The sequence below is a fragment of the Manis pentadactyla genome, chromosome 14 (assembly GCF_030020395.1).
Source record: "Manis pentadactyla isolate mManPen7 chromosome 14, mManPen7.hap1, whole genome shotgun sequence".
In the NCBI taxonomy this organism is placed as follows: Eukaryota; Metazoa; Chordata; class Mammalia; order Pholidota; family Manidae; genus Manis; species Manis pentadactyla.
The window spans coordinates 80,666,570-80,681,901 of record NC_080032.1 but is presented as its reverse complement, the minus strand read 5'-3'; the positions used below and the strand labels follow the sequence as shown (position 1 = coordinate 80,681,901).

The 15,332-nt window shown below is 38.0% G+C and overlaps 1 protein-coding gene across 3 annotated transcripts in view; it reads right to left on the bottom strand.

Annotated features, from left to right (window-relative positions):
- Positions 1-15,332, bottom strand: part of RASSF8 (Ras association domain family member 8) — a 116,170-nt gene that overhangs the window by 73,531 nt on the left and 27,307 nt on the right. For 2 of the 3 annotated variants that reach the window (XM_036889424.2, XM_036889427.2), the window contains exon 2: positions 4,477-4,582. The exons of the other annotated variant lie outside the window; for it this stretch is intronic. The gene's annotated coding sequence lies outside the window, so the exon portion shown is untranslated. The remainder of the gene's footprint in view (positions 1-4,476; positions 4,583-15,332) is intronic. 3 annotated transcript variants of the gene reach the window in all.

The following is a 15,332-nucleotide window of genomic DNA, read 5'->3' as shown; positions in this document are numbered from 1 at the left end:
AAATTTAATGTAATTAAACATATGAATCATTTCCTTTTTTGAACCTGTGCTTCTACATTTTAGTTTATCCTTCCTCAAACCCAACATCAGGTATTCATATATATTCTCTTCCAGTATATTACTACATTTTTGTATTTATTATTTGCAATGCTATTTTTGTCAATACAACATTCTTATGGCTTTCTATTATTTTCCAGGTATTTGTCTACTTGATCAACATCATAACTTTTTACATTAGTATCCAGCATTGTAAGTTCCCTTCATTATTATTTTTTACATAAACATTTCTTGTCTCTTACTTATTATATAAAAATGAAATTCAGAATTGTTGACCTGTGAAAAATTCTTGCTGAGATTTTGATTAGAAATATATTAAACTTACAAATCAATACAGATTGAAAATAATGAGTTTCCTATCCAGAAACACTGAGTCTCGACATCCTCAGAGTAAAGTTTAATAGTTTTCTTCCCAGAGGTCACTCACGTTTCTTACAAAGGTTAATCCTTAGCATACTTTCTGTAGCTATTGTGAATGGGTTCCTTTTTTCTCATATTTTTGAATTGGTTATACTACTATGTAGATCCAGATATTTACATTATTTACATGGAATCTTACTACAGTCTATTAGTTTGATTGTCTTGGGGATTTTTTATTATCTACAAATAATTTTATTTTCCTTTCCAATAGTTCTCTCTTTCTCTCATTCCTTTTTCTTTTCTTAATACTGGCTAGACATTTCAGAGTAAAATATTTTAGATAGTAGTGATGATAGCAGGCACACTGCTAATTCTAATAGGGGATAAAATTCTAGTGTTTTCACTATTAGTATTTTGGCTATTGACAGCTTAATCCCTACTTTGCTTATAAAATTATAGATGATTCCCACAAAATATTTACAATAGGTACCTCTACACAGTGACATAATAGGTGATTATATTTTCCTTCACATTCTCCCAGTAAATGGACTATCTAGGTTTTCTACATGTACCTTAAATTTGGTTTTAAAGAAATATTCCACTTGATTAAGATTCTCATCTATATGTGGAAAAGTCCCTATGAAAGTATTATCACTTTTTAGATAACTACACAGTTATAGACCATAACTGCAAATTTTGTATATTTTTAAATAATTAGACTAGCCACAAACTCTTCCAATTTATTTTCCAGGTTTCCTAAAATGAATGGACACACACTTTCATCTCCTTTTCCCCCTAACATTCCTTGCTTATGGAAAACACTTGTAACTTCAAATAATCTTGGGCAATAATCAGTATCTTATAGAAGGCAAGAGAAAAGCAGATCCTAAAAAAACCTTTCTCTTAGGAAACAACATTCTACTGTCCTTTGTGAAAGACAGCAGATCTAAAAATAATAATGTCTGGATACAATTTCTCCAAGTAAAATATTTTGCTAATAAAAATGACACCTCATCCTTTTTGTTAAAATACATTCTTGCTTAAGATGATATTACAAGATGCCGTAAAATAAAAATATTAACAATTTGACTGTAGGAAATGTCTTAACATTCCCAGATCAGAGCTCCATGGAAACAAAAAGATTAAGATTTGCATGCTAACAGGAGCATGGGGCAATTTCTCCAAATCTTCATCAAATCCTGTTTCCTCCATATTTCATGAAGTAACCATTATACTTAACCTAGTTTTCCATTTGAAATAACTAGCTTGAAATACATTATCAGAAATGTCAACTTCAAATAAAAACAGCTGAACTTTTCATTTTTCAAATGAGTTTGAAGTTTCAAAATGCTAAAAAAATGCAAACTGCTAGCCATCTTCTAAAATCAGAAATGAAATAATTAGGTCACAATAGTAGATGGTTCTTTCTTGGAGAAAAAAAGATGATGAATGCAACAGGAATGTTTATTGTCACAGAAATTCTTCAGGCCTGGCTTCCAAGTAAGCGTCTTGATGCAGGTTACTATGACAACTCAAATTACAGAAAATGTCCCCCCTTCTTCTACCAAGTTGTTTTCTCCATAAGATCATTTCAAGCCTCCTAAAATGTGTGTGTGTGAATTGCCTGTAACAACAATAAACATCTCTTTACAAGTTTTATTCAGAAATGCCCCCATCTGAACCCTTAAAACCAAGTATAAGCACAGAGAAAATAAATTTCATTAAACCTACTTGTGACAGAAAACCTGACCTGAAAACACACACACACACACACACACACACACACACACACACACACACACAGCTTAAAATATAAAATGTTGTGTATTCTGACACTACTCCCCATACCAGAGGCACAAGTGTATTAGCACCATATGCTTAGCTTTAGAAACTATGGGAAATTACTTGCAAAATAGTTTTGAAAGATTACAGAGCTAAACCCTGTTTATCATTATTTTCCTCTCACTAATGCTTTTTACAGGAAGGTACCAGAAAAGGGAGGTGGGGGAAGACTGAAGTTCTCTTTCAAACAGAAAGTGAAGCAAATACATAATCTGTAAAAATTTACTTTGCTTCTCCTAATTTTTTTCACGCAAAATATGGGCTTTAAAGTTTGCTTTCACACAGCTACAAATTTATAAACCTAACAAAGATGCCTTATGATAAGTAAAGGGTGAATTATCCTCTAACATCATTCCCTAAAAGAATAATGGCTCAGGAAAAATTGCACCATTATGGAGAAAATGTGATTTAGTAGAAACATTCTGATTGTAAGACATTAAAAATTTATTGCTCCATGAAAAAAAAAAGGTAATTTTATACAGTTCAGCAATATTCAAAGCTGAGAATTCAAAGCTGGTTTTTTTTACTTATCAAAGTTAACATGACTAAAATTAGACGCTTCATTCAGAAATGCTTAGAGAACTCACATACACTCTGCTTATGAGTAACCTGGGTTATTTCAGTAGCAAGCGTAGGCAAAAAATTTTACAAGTTTCATCTATGGCTATACACCAGCCCAGGAGCCCTTCATTTATTTAAAACAAATAGAACCTCATTTTAAAAAAGGAAAATAAAGCAGTATGCTAAAAGAGTCTCTGCACTGGAAGTCAAGAATCAAAGGCTGTTCATTTTTAGCATACTGAGCATTTGAGAAGAAATGGCATAAAAATAAAACTCTTGAGCAGTAAATTCCAAGCAACTAATACATATCTCCTACTTGTATTAGTGGATAACTATTATGTTCCAAGAGAAACAAAATAATTGAAATGTTTAAACCCAATGTACACAATCCCTAGATGTTAAACCTGAATCACAGTTCCTCTTGGTATAACTTACACATAAATCTTCCTAAACAGAGAATAATTAATGTATAAAAGAAAGACTTACACAAAAGTTTTATCAGTAATAGAAGCTAAAATTAAAGTTTAAGTAAGTATACAATTGTGGAGAGAACTTTAGTCAGTTGAACTACATACTTTTTTTCTTAAGCTGCTCTTCTTTAGACTGTATTATGAATAGCAGGGCTCAACTAGGACTTTTCAGCTCTCCCATGGATATAACAAATTGCCTTATTTGAATCAGAAATGTCTTCACTCTCAACACTTGTGGCCTTCTAGTCATGGATTTTGCTAATGCCACAAGCACCGTGGCAGTGTTTCCAGAATAACTGAACCAGTGAGGATATGGACTTAACGTTTTAGGAATGTACTTCCCTACATATGGCCTAGCAATTAGCACAAGGCTCTAAGGTTGTTGTTTTATTTCAGGAGGAAAATAATTTATGTGAGACCTTCCAAGTCCACCACCTAGGCAAAAATGCAAGCATGTAACTTCTGCAAATGAGGGACTAAGGAATTTATGAGACAACACGCTGGTTGGTGCCCTTAAAGAGTTTATTCACCTGTAAAATGTGACCAGGTTATTCATAAGCGCCTCACTTACTACAAACAAGGTCAAATTATTTTCTTTTCTGGGATCAATAAGTCACTTTAATATCCAAGAGACTGAGACCATATACACCAAGCATACAAAAAGTGGAAAATAATTTAGCTATATATTCCCACTTCCAGAGACTTTTGTGCCCCCCTTTACTTAATGAAGCCAATCGTTGACACTACGAAAGAGATGGAAGCTCAAACCACAGGATATTTCAGACTTAACAAGACCTAACTCATTTACTGTTAGAAACACTTGTCTGTTTTAAAAAGGCTGCCGATTTAAAGCATGAGTGGAATAGCGTTCAGGAAAAGCCCAAGAGTGGTGATTACACCAATTTGCAAAAACTTGCTTTACACTATAAATATGAAAGCATGTTTCATGATGCTGTGTCAACTCAGTTTTGATCCTAGGCTTTGCATTACAGTGGCAAAAGATGCTACCAGTAACTATACTTTGTATTATCTAAAGAAAGGGCTTCGAAATGATGAATCCTAAGAGTTCACCAGTGAACGTAATCTCCAAAAGTCTCCTAAAACTTTGAATAGTTGTTTTTAAAAAGTCACTTTAAGCGATACTCTCCTGGGACGTATATGGAAGGACATATATTTTGAGACTCACCTTCCCAAACTGGATCCCCACGCTGGGGGAGGGGGAGGTAGTTCTGCAGACGAGCAGGAAGGGAAGGGGCGCCGGACAGCTCTTCCAGCAGGAGCCACACAGGCACCTGGAAAGGGACACAGTATTCTTACAGTCCTGGCTAATTTTTATCTTAAAAGTGTTAAATCAGTCCATTTTAACTTACGAAAACCAAAGGGCAAAATACACAGGCTTTTAGCTTCAAATAGTTTTCCCAAGAAGAATTTTTCCTCTCCTCGGCCACTGTCCGCCTGAGTTGTTTGAATTGCAGGACTTCGGGGTGGGTTCGTTTTCTGCTTGGTTTCAATTAGCATTTTCGTGCTTTTGAAAAAGGAATTTCAGTTGTTTGTTTAAAAGGTCATTTGATTGGCCCATGGTATTCTAGGAAAGACTTGGTGCCTTCTTTTTCTCTTGACCAAAGCTCTCTGTAACACCACAGTCATTTCTAGAAAGCAGTTTAGCAGTCGGACATTTGGAAAACTGTCTAAAGCCAGGGCCTAAAAATGAAGTTGAAGGAGGGATCTTGGGTTTTTGGTCCTAAAAGATAAAAACAAAAAAACTTGCCACACTTTTCCTTGGTGTGTACAAATTACTACGACCAGTTACCTTAAGAAGGATGGTAACCTGGCACCAGTTCTTTTGACCATTCTATTGCCTAATGCTGTAAGAATGTGAAACGGCCATGGCATTGGTTATAAAGAGAGCCTGAAAGAAATCTTGGCCACAAGACGGGAATTGACGCAATTTATATGTCTGCTACATTCAGACTATGCCCTTAGCAGATGTTTCTGCATGTATTTATAGAAAGGTTTACTTTAGTAAAAAGACCATCTTCCATCAACCATTTTTAACACACTGACACTGAAATACTTTTATTATGCATAGAAATTAACACCAAAACAGTCACAATCCTTAGATTCTTAGTTATGATATAATATGAAATATCAAATTAGAAATAGTGTAAGGAGAAAGAACTGGTAGACCTCAAATCTGATGCAAGCTATCAGAAAATACATTTCAAACACAACTGTGGGAAAGAGAAGTTATTCCAAAGTTTCCCCTTCTATAGCTGGGCTCTCCCTGCATAGCTACTATCCCCCTGAATGGAGACATTGTCTCCCAATTTGGTTACTAGACTAACACTTCATATAACTTCACAGTTGCTACAAAAATGTCATTCATTTCCCATTTATTTTTACATAGTATTACAGCAGCAGTGCAAAGATACATTCGTGCATGCTTCTAATTTATAAAAGAAAAAAAGTAGCAGTCATAAAATATTTTTCTAATGAAAATAAATAGGCTCTAAGCCAACTAGATATCCCTGTTTCATTCTATCTGTGGGTTAGAGCTTTTGGCTTCAACTAGACCTGCCTACCTCCTAAAGAAGCCAGGAGAAAGACACCCATTTGAGGCTGATGCGCCTTGGTGAAAGAGCCTGTTTATAGAGCAAGATGTTATCCAAAAAGCAATAAAAGGGTCAATCCTGCTGGGAGAGAGGACTGGGTGGCAAATTCAGAACCATGTGAGATGAGGTTAAATTATAAACACCCTAATTCTCACCCTGGAGCCTAGAAGCTATATGGAATCCAGGCTGGCTGGCAAATCAAATCAGAATCTCCAATAAATCAAAATCTCTTCTCTTACCCATCTTTTCTTCTTTAAAGCCTCATCTCTTTTTTGTAGTTTTGTCATCAAGAAAATCTTTTGGAAGTGGGCAGCTGAGAAGGAGAGTTTCTAAAATTCACATAATCATTATCTTCCTTTGTCCATAAAATTAGGTTACTGCTATTAGAGCCAGACATTTGAGGGCCAAGATTAGGGTGGTGATTTTGTCAGATACATAATTCAAAATGATACTTATATATATATATGCTGACATTAAAATCTTTCCTTTTTAGATTTTTATAATTGCAGAATTCTGGATGAATCAGAGCTCTTCGGGATGGGATGGGAAGTGTCCCAGTCCTGCTGGTGGCCTGGGAATGTGCTTGGGATGCCTGGAGGAAATGCCAAACCTGACGGGTGAGGGATTCAGGCTCTTGTACACCTGTCCTCACCTCTCTAGTCCCCAGTGAGGCCTCAACTGGCTCTCCATCAATTATTTTAATTACCTTAATTTCTCAACCCATCATAGACCCTTCAGCCAGACCACTTAGAGAAAAAAAAAAAGGAGTAAAACCTATGATTCTACTATTTTTAAAAGCCTCCATAGAAGTTTAAACTTCTGTTATTTGGTCTGTAACTGTAGTGACAACATTTTCCTAACCACAAATATGAATATAAGATCTGGCAATTCAGAATACTCATGGAGGCAATAAGAAATTTGAGACTTAACCTGCAATGATCTCAGAAAATTTATAGTGCACTGGAGCTTTATTTGAGACTCTTCACGTCCTTGTAGGCCACCATCTGAGCTCACTGCCAGTCACTCTCCTGAAGCTACCACATGACACACCTCCAGTCTCACCCCACTGTTCTGCTCCTCGGCCTCTAGTTCTGTTCATGTTGGCATCCCATGCCTGGAGCCCCATCAACGTTTTGTGCTGACCAAACTCCAACTCACCCTCCAAGAGACAACTCAAACATCTCACATCCCCTGGAAACTTCTCTCATCCTAATGGATCATTCCATTCCAGATATTCCCAAGAGGCTGGTGAACAGTACTCACTGGCACTGTTTCCTAAATCCTCGCAATCCTGTGAGGTAGTAAGCTGTAATAAGGGAGTAATCAGAGAAGAAAACTAACAAATAGAAAGATGAAAGACTGTTCCAAGGTCAAGTAGCTAGTAGGGAGCCAGGAACTGAACTCAGGCAAATTGACTTCAGAGCCCATGATCTTCAACAACTGACCGTGTCCAGTATGTTCCTTGACTGTAATAGTCAGCATCAAGTATAAGGAAGTGTTTGCCTTTGCTTGAGGGCAGGGACATTTTGTATTACTATCTGAATTCACATTGTCTAGCACATAAGAGCTGCTCAATAAATGTCTGTTGTGGGCTTGAAGAATTCAGAGGGTTTTACAGAACGGCAATGAGTTGCTCAGCAGTGCTGAGCTTACCATCAGTGAAAGTCCTGCCCAGCTAAATGATTCCTTTTACCTGGATATAATTCTCCTGTGACCACAGGTCTGAAAAATAGGTATCTATTATACATCATATACCATGTAAGTAACTGAAATTGACAAATAATCAATATATACCAACACACAATTCAGGGTAAAGAGAAGGAAACCTCTATACTCTAATAATTATATTATTTTTGGTAAAATTAAAATTAAGGATATTTGAACATCCACTAGACACTGCTAAATATGTGCTAAAGGTAAGACACTGTCTGTATTTGTAGTCAGCCTCCAAGATAGCCCCCCACATCCTTGCCTCCTTGTCTTCATGCCCTTACATATTCTCTTCCCATGACAAGCAGAGTTAACTTATAAAGCCGGTAGGCCATGATGGACATGCTGTGTGATTTCCAGCCTTTTTGCTCTTTTCGATCACTCATTTGTGTTATACAGACATTCAAGCAGCCCTTTGGAGAGGTCTGTGTGGTAAGGAACTGAGGCCTCTTGCCAACAACAAGTTCAAATTTGCCAAGCATGTGAGCAAAGCACCTTGGGAAGGGATTTCCGTATCTAGTCAAGCCTTTATGTCGACTACTCAAAGGGACCTTCCATACCCAGCGTGTATGTAGACAACTACAATATGGTGTGACATCTGGCCTCCAACCTTATGAAAGATCCTGAGCCAGAGCCACCCGTGGACATTCCTGGATTCCTGATCCTCCAAGGAACTAGGGGAGACAAAAAATGTTTACTCTTTTTAGTCCTTAGGTTCAGGGCAACTTGGAATGCAGGAATAGATAACAAAATATACAATCTATTTAAACTGGTTTATAAGAATGCAGATAGAAGTTATTGATGTAAATGAACACAGAATCAGGTTATTACATACAATTCCTATATACCGAACACAAACAAAACAGAATGATTAAGAACTCAAGAACAAAATAAATCTACTTTACAGATGGTGTTGCTATTTCTTTCTTTCTTTTTTTTCTTAACAAATGAAGTAAAGAATGCAGGCCCTTCATTTGCTTATAGATGTCTCATAATGACTGTTGATTAATTGTTGGGTATATTCTCATCCTCCAAACTAGGCCCAGAAGGATGGATAATCCAGGACAATAGAGACCTTTTTATTAATGTAGATATCAGAAAAGAGTTTACTGCTTTGGCTGTTCAAGTCTTATAGGTCACATAAGAAAAAGTCTGAAAGTTTTGGAGGAAGCCAGCGACTGTCTACTCTGCCTGTAAAGTTAAACAAGCACATTTCTTTTTATTGAAAAGAGAAAATCCCTATGAATATTCAATTATACATAAATATTCAACCAGAAATAGAATGTAATAGCACATTTTCATAACTGATATCTTTTTGTATCCACAAAATAAATTAAAACCATAAATACCATGCAAATTTTAAACACCCTAAATTTTAAGTTCTATTTACTAAAAGAAAGAGTAGGAAAAGTCAAGGTTTTTTTTTTCTTCAACACCAAAATTCAGACATCTACATCTCTGAACGTAATTCAGTTCTGTCAAAGCAGTATGCAAAGTTAGTAAGAAAGGTATTAATCATAGGTTCTGCATAGCCCATATGAAGTGTTAAAGCAATAAAATGGTTACAGAAAGAATAAGGTAGATTTCCCTGTGGAAACAAATCTATCGTAACGTAATCAACTCATTTGTTTGCAACGGACAGGGCAATGCTAATAACAAAAAAAAAACTATTCATGTAATAAATATTTACAAGGCCCTTACTGTATTTAAAATATGGTAAGGATTATGAAGTTTCTTTCCACCAACTATATTATATTTGTGAGACCTAACTAATATCTAGTAATAATAATAACAAGTAAAAAATGTAAAAGCATCAAAGAGACTTGAAATACAGCTACAAGAGTGTTCATATCCTGGTGGATACTCAGGAAGCCTTCTGAGAACAAGTCATCATATGTATATGGCTCTAAATTTTTTTTAGTTTTTTCGTACTAACATACAGTAATTCCCATTACAGATGACAAAGTTGAGGTTCAGAAAGATTGGGTGACTTGATTTTAACCCAGTTCCTGCATTTTAAAGAACAGTAGGCACACAATGAGTGGATGCTAGGTGACCTTTCTGCACAATTTAGACAATGTCCATAACCCTGTGAAGGCAAACCCTATAGCCCCCATATTGCAGATAAAGAAACTAAAATTTCAGAAACACCTGGTACCTTCCCAGGTTCACACACCTAGTGAATGATGGAGCCCTGATTTGAACTCAAGTGTACCTGATTTGAAAGATCCTGCTTTTTTCTAGCAGACGCCCATCCCAGGTTAGCTCGTATAACCCATGCTGCTCCTAGAAAGTGTTCATTCTCTTTCCTGCATCTTCCCCTTCTGGCATAAGAAACTGATCCATAAACAATAGGAACTGAAATGCATCCTTGTTAGTCTTATGATTTGTTATTAAATGTCACACAGGAAATTAGAAAAGAAACACGGAGCAGGACAAGACATGAAAGGATATGATCAACTATTTTTTTAAATAGCCAAGCAATCATTTTTGTTGAGACCAGTTTGAAAAAATGTATTTCCTAAGACTTACTAAACAAGCTATCCAGTGATTGCTTGGCTATGGTCTCCTTCCCTGGCTGACACTTCAGTACCCCACATCCCAGAGAGCTGTTCTCAGAAGATCAGCTGTAGAGTTTTGATAAGTATTTGTCAAATGTATCTAGGTGTCTTTATTGAAGATCTATTACTCCAATATAAATTGGCAAAAAATCCACAACACTATAAAATACATATACAGGATAAACATAACCATGTAATAGAAGTTGTGTTTCCCTACAGAACAGACTTCAGACAAATGTGAAATTGGGACATCCTAAAGGGTTACATCAAGCAAGCACTGAGAAAAGAATATGGTTCTTGGGGTGGTCCAGTGATTAGGACTGAATGCATGGCTGGGCCAAAGTTTTAAGAGAAAATATCAAACTGATGGAGCCGTTAGAAGGGAAAAAGACCTGCAGAATAGAAAAGGAAGTAAGCTCCTTCTGCAAAGGGGACATCCTAAAGCTGCTTCTACTGTCCCTCAAAGGACAAGGCTCTGTTCGAGGCACAGTGAGTTTGCAGAAGAATTTAGGTGGAATAGGTACAACCCTGAAATTCTGAGCTGCTTTCTAAGACCAGAAAAAATTCAAAGAAGTTAATTGGTTTTTAATTTAAATGAAGGGAACTACAGAGTTAATAAAACTGATGATGATGTGACTAGTCCTTCAGCAGATAGTTTCTCGAAACATACTAAAAAGATTCTTTGGAGGTTTTCCACACTGTTCTGTGCTATTTCTTAAGACTCACTCCCCTAATGTACCATGGGATCTGGGTACTTCCTTCTAGGCCCAGCACCTAGCACAGAATCTGGCACACTCAATAAATGAACATGAGGGGAAGGCAAGGGGAGGGAGGGTCTTGATAAAGCAGGAATTTGACGTGCTATTTCCTGAGGGGACAGCGCAGGCGGCTAGCTGGTACAGACCTCTCCTTCCCTTCTCCCCCTGCAAGGAAGGCTTGGTCGAGGTGGGGGTGGATGGTGGGGTGAGAGGAATGTTTTAAATGAAAGTAAAAACGTTTTAATGAAAAAACAGTGTGACCTTTAAGTTGTATTTTTTGTATTAACACAAAGGAAATCCCAAATACTGATTTCAGCCACCACTCCCCAATTACCCTGGATGCTTTTAAAATAATACAGATTGCTCTAGCTGACCTCTTCTGAGCTTATTAGAATTGATTATTTAGCAGTATTGCTGTCAGTTAACCATCTGTTCAATACTCCTACCAGACAGCAAGAGGAGTCACAAGCCTGCTTTTAAAGACCTGACAGTTGTGACTGGAAGGTGTCTGCATGGGTGTTTTAAACTTCCTCCCACTTTTTTCCTAATGGTCTCAGAGAACTAATTTGAAAAAGACCCTCTCATAATTAAGAGTAAGTTCAAATGCGAGGAACGGACTCATTTTTAAAATAATGCTAATTAATTTCAAGTGACAATGATTTTCATTCTCTCCTTTTAAAATGTGTTGATAGAAAAATTTTAGCATACATTAAAAAAAGGCAAAAAAATATAGAGCAAAGAATATTCCATCAACGAAATTAGAAATTACAATAGTATGTTGACATGTTTAAATATGCTTTAAACAATTACCTAATTTCCTAAATTGAGCTGTGTCATAATGTATGTTAATCTTGAATAAATGTCCTCATTTCAGTTCCAAGAAAAGCATTAGCAATAAAGCTACCTTAAATTGAAGAAAAGAGTGTCTGAATGTTTAAACACTATTTAAGCCTGGCACTCATGCCAATTATACTTTACTTATTTCTGAAATCTTGCCATCTCCTGCCTTAGTGCCCGCAGGGAGGGAAGACCTTTGAGTGTTTCTGGAATTACATTCTCCGACAGTTTTGGGTTCAGTTTTGGTGTGCTTATTGCCCTTACTGAGAGCATATGATAATGACTATAATGCTGTGTTAATACTGCTCAGTTTGGCTGCAGGCTAAGGGAAGGAAAGCCAGGAGTCACGACTGCATAGCTCGCAAGGTGTACCGGGGGTTTTGGTCAGTTCACACCGCGGTCCACTCACACCAGTTCATGCCTAGCAATGGCTCTACAAGTCAAGCGCCCACTCCTGACCCCCTGGGTATAGGAAAAATGGCAGAAACACACAAGAGCCAGTGTGTAAGAATAAATAAGGGAGAAAACAGAAAAATGATTAAAGCAAGCAAAGGTGGCAGGAGAGGGGAGGGGAGGCAGTAAGTAAGAAGGAGCTTTGTCAGGGTTGTGGGGAGCCAGTGCCTTGGGAAATGCTGGGTCAGAATCCAAGGAAACCTATGATAGAAGCTGGTGGAGTCTAATCTCTGCACAATTCAGGGGGAAGCTGGGTGAGGAGGAGCACAGCACGTGTGTGCACGGCGGGGGCACGCTCCCCCGCGTTACTTAGCGGCCGGCACCTCCCCGGCCCGAAGGGCACAGGGAACCCACGAGCATCCACAGTCCGGCCGACGCGGGGAATGGGAGGTCCTCCACACTGTGTGAGATCAGAGCTCCGAAGAGAAAGCCGACCTCCCGGGAAGTGGCTCAGATAAGAGGAAACACTCTACTCCCAGCTCTGCTGCGGTGTGAATCTGGGACAGTCATAACCTTCCCGAATCTCAGTTTCTCATCTACGGAGTCAGCTCTTGGGAATGGGTGCACCTGGTCTGACTTTTAATAACTGACATTGTCAACATCCACGGCCCTGGAATATGTGGGATCCTGGAGGAGGAGGCCAGATGAATGTAAAGCGGCAGGGCCACACGCACCTACTCGGGAGTGGAGAACCCAACTTGGGATGCTGGGCAAACCAGATGGGATAAAACGATCTCATCCCTCTGAGCACAGGCTCTGCTTACAGTGTCACAGAGACCAGGAAAATGCTTGCTACAAGCATAGGAAAAAAATTTCTGTATGTGCATTACATTACACCACTCTCTTTGCACCAAGCCACTGTTCTAAATCTTTTATACAAACTAATTCATTTACTTCTTCTAATAATCCCATGAAATATAGATTTCCTTCATTTTCTGATGAGGCAAGAGGTACAGGGTGCTTAAATAACTTTTGATAGAGGTCACCCAGCTGGCAAACAGCAGATTCTGTGTATGAACCCAGCCCTATTTACTGCAGTCTGTGTTCCTATCCACCTCGCAACACTGCCTCTGACCAGGACCCTGTAGCTTGCTCTCCTGACAGGAAGACCTCGTCTTTCCAACTACTGATGTCACCCCTCCCTGAATTCCACATCTGTAAGATGGGGATAAGACCACTTCTGTCTCAATGGAACATAATATTTTTATGTGACGATGCCTAGCAATCATATGAAAAGATGCTCTACATCATATGTCATCAGGGAAATGCAAATTAAAACAATGAGATACTACTTCACACCTACTAGAACGACCAAAATCAGGAATGCTGACAACACCAAAAGCTGGTGAGACTGTGATGCAATAGAATCTCTCATTCATGCATTCAATGCAAAATGACCCAATCATTTTGGAAGACAGTTTGGTGGTTTCTTACAAAACTAAACATATTCTTTCCATAGGACCCAGCAATTGTGCTCCTTGGTATTTACCCAAGAAGTCGAAAACTTCACACAAAAATCTGCACATGGATGTTTATAGCAGCTTTATTCATCATTGCCAAAACTTGGAAGCAACCAAAATGTCCTTCAGTAGGTGAATGGGTAAATAAACTGTGGTGCTCCAGACACTGATTGGAGTAGCATTCAAGACTAAAAATAAATGGGCTATCAAGACATGGAAGAAACAGAAATGCATATACTGAGTAAAAGAAGCTCATCTGAAAAGGCTACATACTGTACGAGTCCAACCATACGACATTCAGGCAAAGACAGAACTATGGAGACAATAAAAATATTAGTGGACACCAGGGATCAGAAGAGAGGAGGGATGAAGCAGCAGCCCACATGGCATTTTTAGGGTGGTATGTATGATACTAATGGTGGACACATATCATTATACATTTGTCCAAATTTAGAGAATGTGCAACAGCAAGAGTGAACTGTAAAACTATGGGCTTTGTATGGTGATGATGTGTCAATACAAGCTGATCAACTGTAAGCCATGTATCACTCTAACAGGGTATGCTGATGATGGGGGAGGCTATGCATGTGTGGGGGAAGGAGGTATATGGAGAATCTCTGTAACTTCCTCTTAGGTTTTGCTATGAACCTAAAACTGCTCTAAAAAATAAAGTTTTTAAAGAAATGCCTAACAACAGCTGGCACATTGCAGATCCTCAATAAGTGCCAATTTACTCCTTTACCTCAAGTAATTAATACCCGGACAAAGGCTACTACTATCTGCCAGCTCTCCATGCTTATATCCAACTAAGGCCGCAGTCAGACAAACTGGCTTCCTGCACAGCCAAAAGCAGAGCAACCACAGGACTGAGTCTGCCTTTCCTCCAAAAGGCACCAAAGTAAATTACCTGGATGTGTGTGTCCCTTCGATGGACGGTACATGGATCTAGAGATGCCTTCAGGAATTACGAACGACAGAGGGCTTCTGTGAACCCAGCAATGAAAGATCCCATTTGTGAGTTGCTATCTGGTATGTTACAACATGCCACAGGGCCTACAGTTATGTTTGACAGAAAAAAACAAAGCCTTTGGCAAACTGCAGAACAATTTCTGGGAATATTTTGAAACTCTTTTCTGCATGTGCAGCAGAAGTGCATTATTCTGGGAGTTACGAGAACAGAGTTCACTTTGCTCTCCCACTAGCCAATAGACCTGGGGAAATCAAAACCCCCCATGCTCAGAATGCACATGATTTGCATCTGAAAAATGAAATGCTCAAAACCAGGTTTATATCACCACCCTGATTATTTTCCTCTGGATACACTCCACTTTATTAATGTCCGTAACATTTGACATCCAAAACTAAAAATGATTTTCTAAAAACAGTCTGATCAGCATAAGAGACTTATTAACTGGTGTTGATCCTGCTTTGGTTTTTTAAGTTAAACTACTTTCATTAAATGTTGAATATAAAATATAAAGAATTACAAGGGAACAAACAGTGTGTACTCACAACAAATTTTAAGAAGTAAATTACTAATATAATACCTCTGAAGCTCCTTTTGACTTTTCCTAACTGACTCCCTTAATGCCCATTTAGAGGTGATGTCTCCTAAATTCTGCGCATACCCTTGCCTTTTAAAAAATAGTTT